This window comes from Hakea prostrata, chromosome 1 (genome assembly GCF_041222555.1).
Source record: "Hakea prostrata isolate BN-2017 chromosome 1, UWA_Hpros_2, whole genome shotgun sequence".
In the NCBI taxonomy this organism is placed as follows: Eukaryota; Viridiplantae; Streptophyta; class Magnoliopsida; order Proteales; family Proteaceae; genus Hakea; species Hakea prostrata.
This window is the reverse complement of record NC_142600.1, coordinates 21,330,130-21,346,661: the sequence shown is the minus strand read 5'-3', so window position 1 is coordinate 21,346,661 and position 16,532 is coordinate 21,330,130. Positions and strand designations below refer to the sequence as shown.

At 35.0% G+C, this 16,532-nt stretch overlaps 1 pseudogene; it reads right to left on the bottom strand.

Moving 5' to 3' along the window:
- Positions 1-8,678: 8,678 nt before the first annotated feature.
- LOC149028232 (cytochrome P450 89A2 pseudogene) lies at positions 8,679-10,349 on the bottom strand (annotated as a pseudogene).
- Between the last annotated feature and the right edge of the window lie 6,183 nt (positions 10,350-16,532).

Below are 16,532 nucleotides of genomic sequence, written 5' to 3'. Positions count from 1 at the left end.
AATAACTCTTTGAGCCAGAGTTGATTTTTAAATATTTAAGTACATACCAATGGTAGGTAGGGGTGTTGTACGTTAGTGGGTCAATTTAGTCCAGTTCTGGTTTGGTGTCCTCGATTTCATTTTGGTTCTTAAGAATAATTGAAACCAATCTATATATTAAGGATTATTTGGTTTCAGTTTGGGTTTAGTTCAGATTAGTTTGGTTCTACTGAGGTTCAGTTTGAGTTAATGATTTGTACTAGCTTGGATTCGGTTTCTTGTTGTCACTTTGGGCTCACGTTGTAACTATTTTATCTTCTTTTCCTTTCAAACACCAAAAGAATGTGTCATGCACCCCTCATAGTCATATATATTATTCTTTAGTAAACGTGTAAAACCATACAAAGTGACTCCCGATAAAACCATAATGCTAAACGGTAATAATGAACAAACAGAGCATATAATTGGGCTCATCCAAGCAACCAATTCCTTACTAACTAGGTTTAGCACTTCAGCTTTTTAGGGTTTAGATCGACATGATTAGTTTGTATCGGGTTGGGTTTACGTACCAGATTTACTTCTCTCTATCAGTATGAAATCTTCTAAGTGAGAAACTTTAAGAGCTCCTGGCACCAGCCTCCACAGTCTTAGGATTTTTTATTTTTTTTGCCAAACACAGAAAAATAAATGCATTCAAAAAATCAGAAATCCTTCCACTAGGAACATGGTACAAAAGATCAAGTCCTCAAGGTGGTTGGATCCACCAAACTTTAGAAATACCCAAACAACGGCCCCCCAGCCAAAAAATCTGCTGCAGTATTCTCTGCTCTAGAAATATGGAATACAACAAAGTTGTCAAACCCCAATAAAGAGTTCTTAATAAACTGAATTAAGTTGGAACAATGCCAATCTAGAGCACTAGAATGATCATGTAGACTGGAGTCCACAGCCTTACAATCAGAAAAGAGCTTTGATATTCTTGATCCCTATAGTAGAAGCCACTTGAAGGATGTCATATATTGCTTCCAACTCCACTTGTTGTGTAGATAAAGCCCAACCTGCTTTTATGCGAGCAGCTATAAAAGACCCAAAGGATGTCTTGATAAGCCCTCCACGACCACTTCAAGAAGTTGTTGAATCCCATGAACCATCTGAGAAAATATGAAAGAAATTGATGTCATCAATATCTATCATTTACGTATGCAATTGATTAAATAAAAGACTTGAAGCATGCAACATATGAGAGTCAATCACTCCAGTTGTGGCCGATGTCGAAGTAGTTTCGAAAAAACGACCATGAATATCCTGTAACAAACCATTTAGGGACCGTAGAAACGTACTTAAATTAGGTGCAAGCCCTTCAAACCAATAAACGTTCCTTGCCTTCCAAATTTACCAAGCTACTACACTCCAAATAGTATGCACCCAGTCTAAATTACCAGTAGTCCGATAAAAAAAATTCAATGAAGTTCCACCAGTCCACTATGTCATGGCCTTGAAATATATCTTAGGGTATTGTTGTACGAGGAAAAACAATGACGCGAATCTCTCTCTATCCAAATCAATATAGGAATATTTGATTGAATGAGTTATTTTAATTTGTCGGTGGCTATCAGTAATTTCTCATAATCTTGTGCCTAAGCTTTTTAATCTCTTACATTTACATCCTTTATGTTTATAAATAATATGTTTACACCCCTTAACATTTATTCAATTATATGTTCACTTCTTATGTCTTGAATCATATAACCACTAGTTGTGCCCCTACTTTTAGAATAATAGGGTTAGGCGATGAGTCAGCATGTATTGTATTTTTCAACTTTCCAATATTACCCTTCTTTATTTCAAACCTTTAAATAAAAAAAATTTTAAAAAAAATGAAGACAATTCTAGTGAATTTACCCTATCTGGGTATGTGCAATATTACCCTATCTTCAGGGAGAATTTACTATATTCACATTTATAATATATACATGATAAACCTGAATTGTGGGGTTAATTTTATTATGAGTCTCTTGTCAAGAGACAATTCTAGTGAAAATGCATGACTTTTACTTGAAGATGGGAATTCCATTTTTTCATATGCACTTGGGAGACTGCCTTCGAAACACACTCTTTGTCATCATCTACTTCAGTTCTAGGTGAACAACCTGAAGTTGTCTCTTCTATTTTGGAATGTTCAAATAGAAGTGCAACAATGGTGATGGTTTGAAAGGGACTACAAGTAATAATGGGTTGGCTGTTTGGCTCTTCAAAAGATGCCCAAAGTGTGGCCACTCAGATTGTGGTTGTCGACTCAACTGTAGCATTTCCTACTTATTCTCATGAAGCTTCCATGTTGGAGGAAGCCTGTGGAGGAACAAGTATTAATGGCAGTGCCGGCAACACTCTGCTCTTTGTAGGACGATGAGGTCAACCTTGAGCACGGGATGATAGTTTGTGTTAGGCAGAAGGATCAAGCCAATACTTGATATCCAGTTGAGGATATTATGATTGAAATATATGGTATTAATCCTAACGTAAGCATTGCTTTGCTTATTGCATCCCAACATGGAAACTATCAAACTAAGTAGATTTCTAAGGTTACTATTGCCTTAAATATTTTAAAAGAGATGATATTGAGGGGGTTTTGAACCCCATGCAGTTATCATGAGTGGTGCTTTACAAGCATGTGCATCAGCTTGTAATTAAAATGAAGGCAGGAAAATTCATGATGATGGGAATCTGGACAAATGAAGGGAATCATAATTCCATGTTTTCACCATTGTTAGAAGGAAGTTTGTCCTCGATGGTAAATTATAGACCACTGTTAAAAGGAGGAAAACGTAGGTTTTCAAGAAACTTTTAACAAATAGGGCCATTGTTGTTACAATAAAATAAAATAGTGAGGGTCAACAGCCAAACATTGGTAATATTATATTCCAGATGCATTATGATCTGAGGAATGGCATACCTTTGTGTTACTATATGTTGAGTTCCACCAAGTACATGCATAATGAAGGTAGATTAGAAATAATGAGGCTAATGATCTACATTAAATATATGAGAACTTGGCACTAGTGTGTTATATTGTCATTGCAATCATGCATGTGAGGTTATGTCATGCACTTGGCAAAGAAAAAAGGAAAAGAAAGAGAGAGAGGTTATGGCTTGCAAATCTTCCAAGTGACCTTAATTTATTTCGGTCATGTTAGAGTCAAAGTTGGTCAAGCCTAAGTGGCTGCCAATGACATAATATGGTATATGAAATCAAACTATATCAGTATTATGTGTTGTGTGTGTGGTCATAATGCCCATTGAATCTTATGCATGGTAACCTAAATTATAGGGGTTTATGTTTATCATGAACAATGGAAGATATGGCAGTAAATGATCATGTTACATAGTAAAATGGCATGATCAATAGGAAAAGGAAGACATTAATTGTGTCTTAAACATATACCTTCATGGAAGCTAGGGACATTTTGTCCTAAATACATATGTTTAGTGAGGCTAATAAAAGAGCACTATGTGTAGTCAATAAAATAGTTTGACTAAAAGTTGTGTAAAGCCTCAAAATCACTAATGTGATGTGTTTGGAGGAATGAGTCGTGAAAGCCTATCCATGGTCATGTGATGGACACCCAACCTATGTGAAGAGGTTATAAACCTGAATTAGGTTCAAAGGGTAAACAACGATGTCACAGGATGACCTGAGGAGTACTACTAAATTCATTCCAATATTAGTAGTACCATCACAAGGAAAGAGGTTGAACAAGATGTTCTTAATTAGCTGAAGCCTACAAAATGTGGGGGTGTGTTAATTGTGGTGCACACCAGCTAACCTAAGTGGATGTAGAAAATAAGGTCGCTTTTCAATGAGAATTGTATAGGCGAATTCTCTAGACATCCATGAGACTGAGATTTGGGACATGGCATGTTCTCTTTTAGAGGAAAAATGTCCAAAAGAATAAAATTTATAAAAGGGCTTATCATGTAAAGTCGGCCGATAGGATATGGCTGATGAGCTTGCCAGCTATACACTGAGGAAAGGTTCAAGAAGTCTGACTTCACTTGTACTCTGTAGTGAGGTTCATTAGACCTAGTGTAGGTTCAAGTCCGAAAGACACCTATAACGACGTGTCCTATCATGTCTAATATGTTCATCAGTTTGAAGTTTTGTTTTTTCAAAATTTTGAATTTTGTGGGGGATTGTTGTAATTTTATTTATTTAAAAAATTCAAAAATCTCATTTTGATTAATCAATTGTATATTTTCCTAATGGACACCTAAATTTCCAATAGGTGTTTCTCTTGAGAGGCTAGTTTGGTAGCTAACAAACAAACCTTAAGGGAAGGGATGTGTTTTTTGGAGAAAACCCTTAATGGTGTCCTTTACTTTCTTATATAAAGGTGCAAGGGGTTGTTTATTCGGATTAGGGGTTTTGTTTTGAAGTTGTTTTAAAACTGTGTCAACAACGGATTGGTGAATGTAGCTTTTGGATCCCTTAGTTCATCGCAACGGAGTGCATCGTCTGCGATGGAGGGGTTGTTTGATCTTGGGGGTGAAAACGCACTTAGAACCCGTGTGCACTATTCGGAGCGTTTAAATACCTTAAAGAAAGTGCCGGCCACCACCGACATGTCTCAACTCCGCTAACTTTGTTTGTACATCATTAGATTGATGTACATTATGATGCTTTCAACAAATAGATCATTCATGTTATTCAAAATAAGATAAGTTTTCGATTCTTATGATTGTATGTCTTCATTTGTCTTATATGATTGCCCATGATATTATATTCTGTTTTCCAACAGTTAACTTTTATATATTTATTTAAAACTTACATCAAGATTCACTAATGAAAATATGTCTTTTTATATTTAAAATAAGGGTGTTAGGCACAATGGACATTTGTAATACAATAAATTTCAAAGGGTGTAAATGTAATTGTCTACAATCACAAGAGATGTAAATGTAAATTGTTATTTTCTTAATAATGGCAATGATAATAAAATTGTTCAAAACTTTGAAGTCACAATTGTTTTAAATAAATACATATATAGTGTAGAGTCCAAATCCTTTGTCCATCAAGGTAGCCATCGACGCCTCTCATCATACTTTTCTACTACATATTAAGAGGGAGGTCCATGAAGGAAACTTCTATTGTGATGGGTAAAAGATCTAAACTTATGATTCTTTCTTCTTCTTCTTGGAGACGCCTTGGCAAGAGTTGAACTTATAACCTCTTTACTAAGAGGCATGAAACTTACTATTAGAGCAACTCTGCAATGAATCTAAACTCACAATTGTCATAAAAGAAAAAGGAAAAAGCTGGCTAATGAAAACTCCTACAATTTTTTGTTTTGGATAATTAAAAACTTTAACAACTTTCATAATCTCTTATTCCGGTTCACCCATTGGCTAACTTGGCGAACCGGAGATTTCGCCGACTTGTCGCCAATATTTCATTTTTTCGCTTTGCTCGCAACATCGGCACGTGAAATTCCAGCCGTCTTCTTCAGCTCCGGGAGGTCTATGAAGATGACTCATCTTGCCCCCTCATTCCCCGATGCTCCGGTGGATCTAGGGCCAATCTAGAACGTTGTGGAGCCAAACGGTAAAATGGAAACAAGAGGACAAGAAAGGAAAAAAAGGAGAGAGGAGGAGCTATGAAAAAAAGGAGAGAAGAGACTCTTCTCTTCTTCCTCTTTTTGAAGTTGAACCAATTCTAGAGTTGGATTCCCGGGAATGCTTCGATTCACTATTGGTGACGCAAACTTGGGGGCGCTTCGCAACTTGGGCTGTAACCTCGTTACTAAGAGGCTGAAACTTACTGCAGAGCTTGATCGCATTGAGCTGACTCAACTTCCCCTCTTTCCACGAGCTCACGCTGTGCTAGTGACGATCTGCAACAGTGGGCCAGAGGGGAAAGAGTAGAGCGGCTCTCACATATGGATCTAAACTCACAATTATCATAAATGTCTAGAAAAACATTGGATAAATGCTAGGGCTTAAATAGGAGTACTCCTACAATTTTTACTGCCTTAAAGGACATTAAAACTTATCATTTCTCAACTCACTTAATAGAATCTTAATTTTTTTATTAAAAAAATTAATAAAAGAATCTTAATTTAAAACCTAGCTATGAGTAGCTTGTAATTTAGTAAGTAGGTGGTGACATGTAATTTAAGCCACTATGGTAAGAAATTCAAGTTTCACCCCTATTACGATGGTTGACATGTAAAAACCTCAAAAGTAACCCTAAAGAAGTATAATATTTCATATCTAAATGCATAGAAACCCGCTAGTTTTGCAGCTTCTCAAATTCAAATCTAAGAACGCCAACTTTTTTTTCTTTCTTTTTTTAAATCCATCCCATCATGAATTCCCAGCCATTTATCTTACTTTCACAGTGACAATCTTTAGTTCTGGTTGAGTATCTTTAAGTTGATTTCGTGGTGAGAATATACACATAGTTTGGTAGTTTAAGGACACCAATAACAAGTTTTTTTTCTTTCCCTTTTTGAATTCATACTCATCCATTATTGAATTCCCAATACTATTTATCTTTTATTCTAAGTGGATGATGTAGTTATTTTAATTTAGTGAGGGGGGAAAATACACAATAGTGGGTTGGGTGGGTAGTTTAAGAAGAGGTTGAATGAAACAACTCAACTCAAAAGAAAATTTTTTTTTTTTTTAAAAATAAAAAATTTGAATTTTTGGATTTTTTTAGGGGTTTATGTGGAAGTCTGAGAAAAATTTAAATAAATCAATTAGTAGGGGCGCATTGACTTTGTGATTGTGATTCAAGAATGGTTCAATTTCAGTTTTGAAATCAGACAACAACTTCCAAGTTACATTACAAGATTGCATGCGGGGTAACTGCAATGGAACCTGATATCTTGCAGAAATTTTTTTTTTTTTTTTATTTTGATTTATTTCTAGTTCAAAATCTTTGACTTAATTCGTTATTCATATTTTTTTCTTTTCCAGGTCAAATATCAGTTGTACAATTGGAGACTAATAAAAGTGGTTTGGGCTCCTTTAGGTCTAACAAAAAAACCCCAAAAAAAAAAAAAAATTTAAAAAAATCTATCCGAAAAGAGAGATAATGAAGAATACATCAACAGATATTCAGTGAGCTTAACTTTTTTTTATATTCTAGATCTTTTTCTCTTTCTTAGTTAAAAAGTAAGAAAAAATACTCAAAATAAAATATATAAAAAATTCACCATTCTTTCAAAAGAGATTATAAGCATTTTCATTAGAGTTGGGAGATATAATTTTCAAATTTTTTTTTTTTTTCTTATAGCCTGCACTCTCCTTAGATCTACAACATCAAAAGATATTCAGAAACGTTTTTTTTTTTTTTTTTTTTTTTTTTTTTCTCATTCATCTTAAACTTGAAATTCTCACATATTTTACATACAAAACCAGTCAAAGATTATTATGAAATGGGCATAAGAGTATTATGTCAGCAAGAAATATTTTTGTAATAGCTTCAATGATTGTAGACTCACCTCTTGGAAATTATGATGAAGGAGATTTAATATCTTTTCTACCCTGAATTAGTTTTCCTTGGTACCTTATCCTATTTGCTTTTGAATATGCATGGTCAATGATTTGAAAAGGATATCTTTCCTTGAAGAGCTAATGACAAAACAGCATTAGCAATCTCCTACCAGGTGACTCTACGATCCCAAGAAAAAGGGTTTAATAATAATAATCATAGAAACTTCATGTAGGTTACCATCTATTTAGAACCTTGATTAATCATATGGGGTTGAAATTTGACCACCTTATGTATTGAGACCTATATAAGATTAACATGTCACTTAAGTTTTTACAAAAATAATCATGCCATTTAAATTTTGTCTTTCTTTCTACAAAATTTAACCTCTAGTACGAATTTGTTTGATCAACTAAAAACTCACTAAGTTTGAATTCTTCCTTTTGAGAGGTTCTTCCAGTGAGTGGTTAATGAGTTATAGGATTCAATTACGTGATATATTTTACTCTAAGAGTACTCACTAAATTTATCCTAATCTTTAAATCAAACTACTTCAGATCGATAATTGAATTAGGGAGAGAGTAAATTTGTAATTATCAGCAAAGATAGACTCAATCAATAAAGAGCGACTATTCTAAGCTGGAATCATTTTTCTTTAGAATTGTCAAAATTAATAAAATTTGTTTCAATTAAACATAAAATCTGATTTCAATATCACTTGAAATTAATGAAAGTAACACATGAATTTCTAATGGAAGTAACACATTGAATTTCTCTCTAATTCCTATAAAGAATTTATGACATTCAAGGCATATTAGTAAGAGTCAATTCCCCACCATCTAATGGGTACTATAGGTGACGTTGTGAGTCTTGTGACATTGATTTTGATACATATATGTCATTAAAGAAAATCTAAATCCTTTAACACAGTTGTGTTCATAAGTTCACTTGCTATCTAGTTTTGGTCTCTCTTGTAAGGTAGGGCCCTTGTCCTTAGACAGATTTATAAAAATAAAATTGTTCAATTTATTTATTGAGTTTGAAAAACATGATACAACTAAAGTACAGACTTGGAGAAAGAAAATAATGACACTTATCCTTATGACTAACACTAGTAGTATTCATACAAATTAAATTGGCATGTTGTGAGTCTTGTGACTAATAAAAACATTTATTTTAGGGTTTTGATGATTATTTGGATGGATTACGTAGTCCTGCGAGACAGACGAGCTCGCAATGGGGTTCTCATCACAGCTGTGAACTCCTGCTTCTCTTCCATGTCAAGCTCCTCTCCCTCCACAGGTTCCCATTTGTAATTCTGATCATGTTTGCCACAAAGTACTCCAGATGGAGGGTCCCTAACCCTAGCCCAGGACAAATCCTTCTCCCTGCACTGAACGGCATCATCTTAATTCCCCTGCTCCCTGTGATATCAATTGCTTCTGCTTCATCACCCAAGTGCCTCTCTGGAATAAACTCCATGGAATCTTTCCAAGCTTCTGGGTCACGTCCCATGGCTGCCACCATAAAATTCACGACTGCATTCTTGGGTATGAGATAGCCATCCAAAACAATGTCTTCCGTGACGCTATGTGGCAGCACATAGGGGCTTGGTGGGTGTAGCCTCAGGCCTTCCATTATCACAGCCTTTAGATATCTCATCTTGGGTAGATCTTCTTCTCTAACCTCTCCTGTTGAACTCATCACAACCTCTTTGATCTCAGAGTAGAGCTTTTCTTGGATTCTTTGGTCCTTCACGAGGTACGCCATGGTCCATTGTAACACTTTGTTGCCGTTGTGTCACCGCTCGCATCAAGAATCTCAGAGATGAGAGTCACCATTTCTTCATCCGTCACCTTCCTTCCTCCCTCTTCTTTGATTTCAAAGTCCAACAATGCATCCATGTAGCAGACGAAATTGTCATCACGGTTTTGCTTCTTAATCATCTCTTGTCGTCGTCTACGATCTTTGATGAGAGGAAGTAGAGCGGATTTTTGTTGACGACGCATGTCATGCATTTGACGAAAACGTTTTCTAAAGATGAACTTCCCCAATCTAGGGAACAGACCAAACACAACAAATCTTCTGAAATTTGCCAACTTTTCCCTCTCCATGTTTTCAATGTCTTTGATCACCTTGTCGTCAAGTTTCTCACCAAAACAAATGAAGAGCAACAAGCAAAACATGGCATATCGGAAGTGATCAACAACAGGGACAGGCTCGCCGGATTCAACATGGGATTGGAGCAGCGTGTCTAGTGTCTGAAACACCCACTTGCGAGTATGACCGAAAGACTTGTATCGAGAAGGGGCAAGAACCTCGGAGGCGAGGTTGCGGCGGAGGTAGCGCCAGCGGGTGCCGGAGGAGGAACCGACATCGGTATGGGTGTCGTCGAGGATGGAGCTTGGGGTGACAGCTCCTGGGCGGAAGCTAAAAGCTGCACCATTTTGGATGAGAGCTTTATGGGCTAATGAAGGGCTTCTAATGAATATGTTGACGCTGGAGCCAACACGGAAGGTGATGATGGGGCCATATTTGTTCACAAGGTCACGGAGAAGTGTCTCAAAATCACATTTCATTAGCTTAATGAATATGAAGATGTTGCCCAGCATGGGAACTGCAAGAGGGCCTGGTGGCAATGAAGGGAGTTGGTTCTTCTTGGCTTTGGCCAATTTGTTTCGAGACAAGAACAATTTGGTGGCTAAGGTACAAATGCACAAAGAGAGAAGGATCGTCATAAACCATGATAACTCCATATTGGACTCAACAGATCGCCGAAGAACTAGGAAATGGAACTTGTGTTGACAAGAGTACGTAGAATTAAGTTTAAACTTAAGAAAACAACACAAGGCAAAGATGGAAGAAGCTACTGCAGTAAAGCTTTCCTTTAGATTGGTTGTGCATGGAAGTGCATTTCTCGAGCATATTTATAGAACTCCTGCATGATTTGCAGCTAACCTCATTGCCTCCGCTTCTTCTCTGTTCACAGGTTTTGACGCTTCACTGGTTTGAATTGAATTCCACTCTGACGTGCATGAGATGAAGAAAAGTCTTCTACCCCAAAAAACAAGAGAGATGAAGAAAAGTCATAGATAGGTTACCTTAGCTAGCTAATCAGGGCAACACCATCTGTCCTCGATGAATTTAATAAAATACTCTAATGGCAGACAAAGAGGATATGGGTGATGCAATCATGCAACATCGATTCAAAATGTTTGATTTTTTTTGTGTTGAAGTCCAAGTTTGCAGTCTTTTGAAACCAACTATTGACGAAGAGAAACTCATGCATGCATGGTCCCAACTATCGCTAACGCTCTACATTTATGTTTGGCTCCTCATGTTTATCCAACTCGCTATTTTCATTTATGCTCATAACCAACGAATGCTTGCTTATTCATATAAGTTTATAAAATCATATAGAATTTATTAATAGAAACTCATGCATGCTCATGGTCATCCCTATGCCTTTCTACATTCATGTTTGGCTCCTCATATTTATGGAAGCCACCGTTTTCACTTATGCTCATACTCAACGAATGCTTACTCATTTAAAGAGTAGTTTATTTATTTAATCATATACGTGTTTAAAACCATATAGAATTCACTATATTAACTTTGTGAGTATTTGTTATGGGTCTCAAACTTAGGAGATAAGACGAGGGTTGGCATATCATGTCTATAGTTGACATATATAAAAAAAATCTAGGTAAACCACATGTATATGAATTCAACAACTTTGCATGATAAACAAATAAAATTTCTATATCATTCATGAAATATTTAATGATGGATTCTTGAAATGTCTCAAACTCGAATAGGCATCTAAGTAGCTAGCATAGTCGAACCTCCGCCAGCCCCATCTTTTACCATACTATCCATATATATGAATCTTTAGACCTCAAGGTCCATGATACTCTTAAACCTTTTCACTACAAAAGAATAGTCAAACTCAGCATGTCACTCTCTTGTTACATGAACCATAAGGAGAATGATTCTACATAGTATGTATCTGTTAAAAGTCTAATATTACTGATTTAAAAAATTGAATAAATATTTGAACTTAGACGTTTTTTTTTCTTTTTTCATAATTAAGAACTTGCCATAGACTTTTTATGAGTACGAACATTGAATGCATTAATTTAGGATTGAAATTTATTAACAATTTACTGGTCATCCCTATGCATGTAGGTTACCATCTATTTAGAACCTTGAATAATCATATGGGGTTGAAATTTGACCAACTTGTGTATTAAGATCTATATAACATTAATATGTCACTTAAGTTTTTACCAAAATAACCATGTGTTGGGAATGGAATATTCCAGTACCGGTTTAAGACGGTTCTACTCCGGTTCAATGATGGTTTAAGTAAGTTTGATTGTTTAAACAAAGAAATCTATGGGTCCGCCCCAGATAAAAAGGAAAGGTTGATCATCACCATCCAATCAGAAGCTACAATCCGACGGTCATGGTTGAAAACATTATTGGCAGGAAAATCTATATAAAAGAAAGGAAGGACTCGTTGAAGGTAAGTCTCTCAGATCAGTTCAAACACTGGATTATTCCTGATTTACTCCATTAGAACAGCTCAAAAGCTCTTGCGAGCTACAAGGAATTATCTTCATATACCTAACTAGACCTTCGGAGATGTGACGCTGATCAAGACGATCGGCTCCGTTTCTAACCGGTGTGTTTCATTTTCCAGTGAACAAGAGACTGACAGAGGAATCAAATCAACCAGATCAATCCAGATCTGAGAAGTTCGGTGCGAAGGTTGCGGTTCAAAGCTATTGGCAAAATTTGCACCAACACCATGCCATTTAGATTTTATCTTTTTTTCTACAAAATTTAACCTCTAGTACGAATTTGTTTGATCAACTAAAAACTCACTTTGTTTGAATCCTTTCTTTTGAGAGGCTCTTCCAATGAGTGGTTAATGATTTATAGGATTCAATTACATGATATATTTTATTCTAAAAGTACTCACTAAATTTATCCTAATCCTTAATCAAAATACTTCAGATAATTGAATTAGGGAGAGAGTCAATTTACAATTATCAGCAAAGATAGACTCAGTCAATAAAGAGCGACTATTTTAAGCTGGAATCATTTTTCTTTAATCTTTTCAAAATTAACAAAATTTGTTTCAATTAAACATAAAATATGATTTCAATATCACTTGAAATTAATGAAAGTAACACATTGAATTTCTCTCCAATCCCTGTAAAGAATTTATGACATTCGAGGCATACTAGTAAGAGTCAATTCCCCACCATCTATTTGGTACTATAGGTGGCGTTGTTACATTGATTTTCATACATAAATGTCGTTGACGAAAAGCTAAATCCTCAACACAACTGTATTCATAAGTTCACTTGGTATCTAGTTTTTGTCTCTCTTGTAAGGTAGGGCCCTGTCTTTAGAAAGATTTAATTATCAAAATAAAATTGTACAGACTTCGAGAAAGAAAATGATGACACTTATCCTTATGACTAACACTAGTTTTTTTTTTTTTGGTACGAAAGAACTGAAAAGAAAATACAGACACAACAAATAAAAGAAAGAAATACAAAAGATAAATGCATGAAAACACGAGGTTTTGTCCGAACCAGGGAATGGAAAGTGACCAAATGTCATACATGCAATAGACAAGGTCATCCAGACTAAGGAATGAGTCGAGCCCAATCCCTTATAAAAGTGGTTGTAAGACTAATAGATTCTTACTTTGGTGCTACTCATACAAATTAAATTTGCACGTTGTGACTAATAAAAACATTTATTTTATGGATCTTTCGTACATTCCGTGTTTTTCTAAATTTGGGGAAGAGGAGAGAGGAATACAAGGATGGGTTTAGAATTGGGGACCGTTGGATTGCATAATGCCACGTGGCATAATCTTAAGAGGGAATTACAGGGAATTGTAGGGGAAGGAATTACAGACGATGTCAATTGGTTCAGCGGATCCACATCCTCTATAATTCCTTTCCCTGCAATTCCCTATAATTCCTTCATAGGACTGTGCCATGTGGCATTTAAGTTTTCCAACGGTTACCCTACAAACTAGAGTTTAAATAAAATTCAAATTTATGGGTGGGTTGCCAATGCAGGATTGGTTGAGTGGTAAAGATCCATACTTATGGTTCGACCCTTACGGACGGCATTTCATTTCCAGTATATATATATATATATATATATATATATTATGGGTGGGTTTAAATAAAATTCAAATTTAGTTTAAATTGGGTAACCGTTGGATTACTTAAATGCCGCATGGTACAATCCTATGAGAGAATTGTAGGAAATTGCAGGGAAAGGAATAACAGAGGAGCCAATGAGGAGTTAGTCTAGCGGTAAAAGACCCGCCCTCCCACGGGAGATCGTGGGTTCGCACCTACCCTGAGGATGTAATCGTGGATCCAATTTCAGCTAACCTCATTGCCTGCACTTCTTCTCTATTCACAGGTTTCAAGCTTCAACTTGTTTGAATTGATCCACTCTCACGTGAGATGAAGAAAAGTCTTCTACCCCAAACAAAAAAAAAAAAAAAGCAATTATCTTTTCTTATTTTTTTAATGTTGAATATGTATTGCATAAAAGTTTATTGATTTTCTTATTAAATTAATTATTTATTTGTGGTTGATTTGAATTTATTAAGTTTATTACATAGTAAAATTAACGCTTTCTGTTAATATTATTCTATTTTTTTGTCTATATATTGGCAAATATATATATATATATATATATATATATATATATATATATATATATATATATATATATATATATATATATATTATGTATATATATATATATATATATATATTTATATTATATATATATATTTATTATATATATATATATATATATATATATACTAGCAAAGTAAGACACGTGCAAATGCACGTGGCCATATGAGAGAAAAGATATCGAGTCAAAAACACAGAGAGAAAATTATATTAAGAAAGAAGACAATTAAAATAAACAATCAAGTTTTGGGGTGAGAGAATAATCAGTAAAACTTTTGAGAGGAAGAGTAAGTACATGGAAAATAAGTACAAGCAAGAGTATTCAAAAACTTCAAAAACAAAAAGAGATAACGATGATTATTATTAAAGTAAATATATTTGAATTTTGCACATAAATAGGAATCCAGTTATTGTTTTTATTAGTTTTATGTTTTTTCTTTCCCCTAAACTATGTTATGCAATGAATGCCAATTATGAACACAAGTTCTATAGTGAAACCAATAAATATCTTCAAGTGGCATTATTCATACAAAATAAATGATTAACATAAACAAGTAGCCAAGTAAAAAACATACCCGATCAGTAGCTCTTTGGGTTAGGCCTTAAGGGAGGGAGTTAGGGAAAAATGTAAGAGAAAGTGAAGTGATCTATTCAGAACTAACATATCCACCTTCAATAGCTCAAAAATCAAGTTTTTGGAGTGAAATTGTAAAATCCAGTGAACATGTTAACAATAATATACCAAAAGAAGAACTTGAATTGTTAAAAGGCGAGAAAGATTTCGTTTAGAAACAAAATTTCTAGGAAAATCAAATCTCTATTCTGAGGGGCAGAATTTCAACAAAAAGCCTGGAACCCTACGTTCAATCAATATGAAATTAAAATTAAGTCTAGAATTGACTACGGGTAACAAAAGAAAAAAAAAAGGAACAAGCTGAAGCTTTTCGAAGAATTAGGGTTTACTCAAGAAGCTCTTACCTTTGATTCAGCGGAAGGTGCAGAATATCTCTTCAGTTATTACTTTGTTATGAACTGCCAGTGAACATGCGTTAACAATAATATACCAAAAGAAGAACTTGAATTGTGCAAGGGTTTACTTCAAGAAGCTCTTACCTTCGATTGAGTGGAAGGTGCAGAATATTTCTTCAGTTATTACTTTGTTTTGAACCTCTGCAGAGGTAAATTCTGCAATAAGAAAGTCTTAAAATAAACACAATTTTCTTTCTAATGCTAAGATTTATATCAAGTCTAAAATTCTTATATTAGTATAATAAAAGTTGCTGAAACCCAATAGTTCAGTAGGATTTTCATTTGTTTTGATGCCTAATGACTCAGGCAATACTGTGAATATCTGATTTCCTTTTTTCTCTTTCAAGCTTTCTAGTTTGTATTACAAGCCATATTCAGTTATGACCGCTATTCGTGAGACAATTCCTTTGTTATACTATATTAGCCACATGGCCTCCATTCCACTTAAACTACCTCAGAGGAAAAACTAATCCTGATAATCAAAGGAACATTGTGAATTACCCTACGACAAGCCATCTTTTCCCCTTGCTGCGTTGCATGCCCAATAAGTGCGTTCAATTCTCTAGTAAATAATGACAATACTCGGCAACTATATATAACAAATCTCAAATTTGCAATAATCATGTAAAGAGTGTTTTGAAACTCCACGAACAAACAATCCACAAGCCCAATAACAATTATAACTTATAAGTTACCTGCAATTGCTTACAAGCTATGGAAAGGGCCTTCCTCTGAGCTGGCAACCATAAGGGTTTGGGTTTTAGTTTCAACCTTCAGCCGCCCCCCGCGGGTATCCTTTCTCTGCCACAATCATTTGACCTACGTGCACTCAATGCTTCGCTTTTACTCGCCCACCCAATCACGATCCACAACACTAATTATTATTAGCGAAAGAGAATATTTCGACGCGGAAGAAAGAATTTAAAAGGTCTCTCCATAACTTTCCGCAACAGCAATTCAATCATACGCACACAGAGACAATTGAACCGGAAATTTAGGGAAATTCAACAAAATTATCTAACATTAAACACCTTTATTGGATAAACACATGCTCACCTTTAATTTTCAAAATTATCCGGACGGATGTTCTGGATACAACCGTCACAGTTGATGTAATCGATCTTGAACTACCGATCGTCACGGAGCCTATTTACATTAATTAAGCGAAAAAATAATTAGTTTCATACGGTTCTTGACGTTTAATTTTAAAATTAATTCATATTATTAGTTGATTGATTACTGATTCTAGTACCTGTTTGAGTTTCTGTTCATCTGGCTTCTTC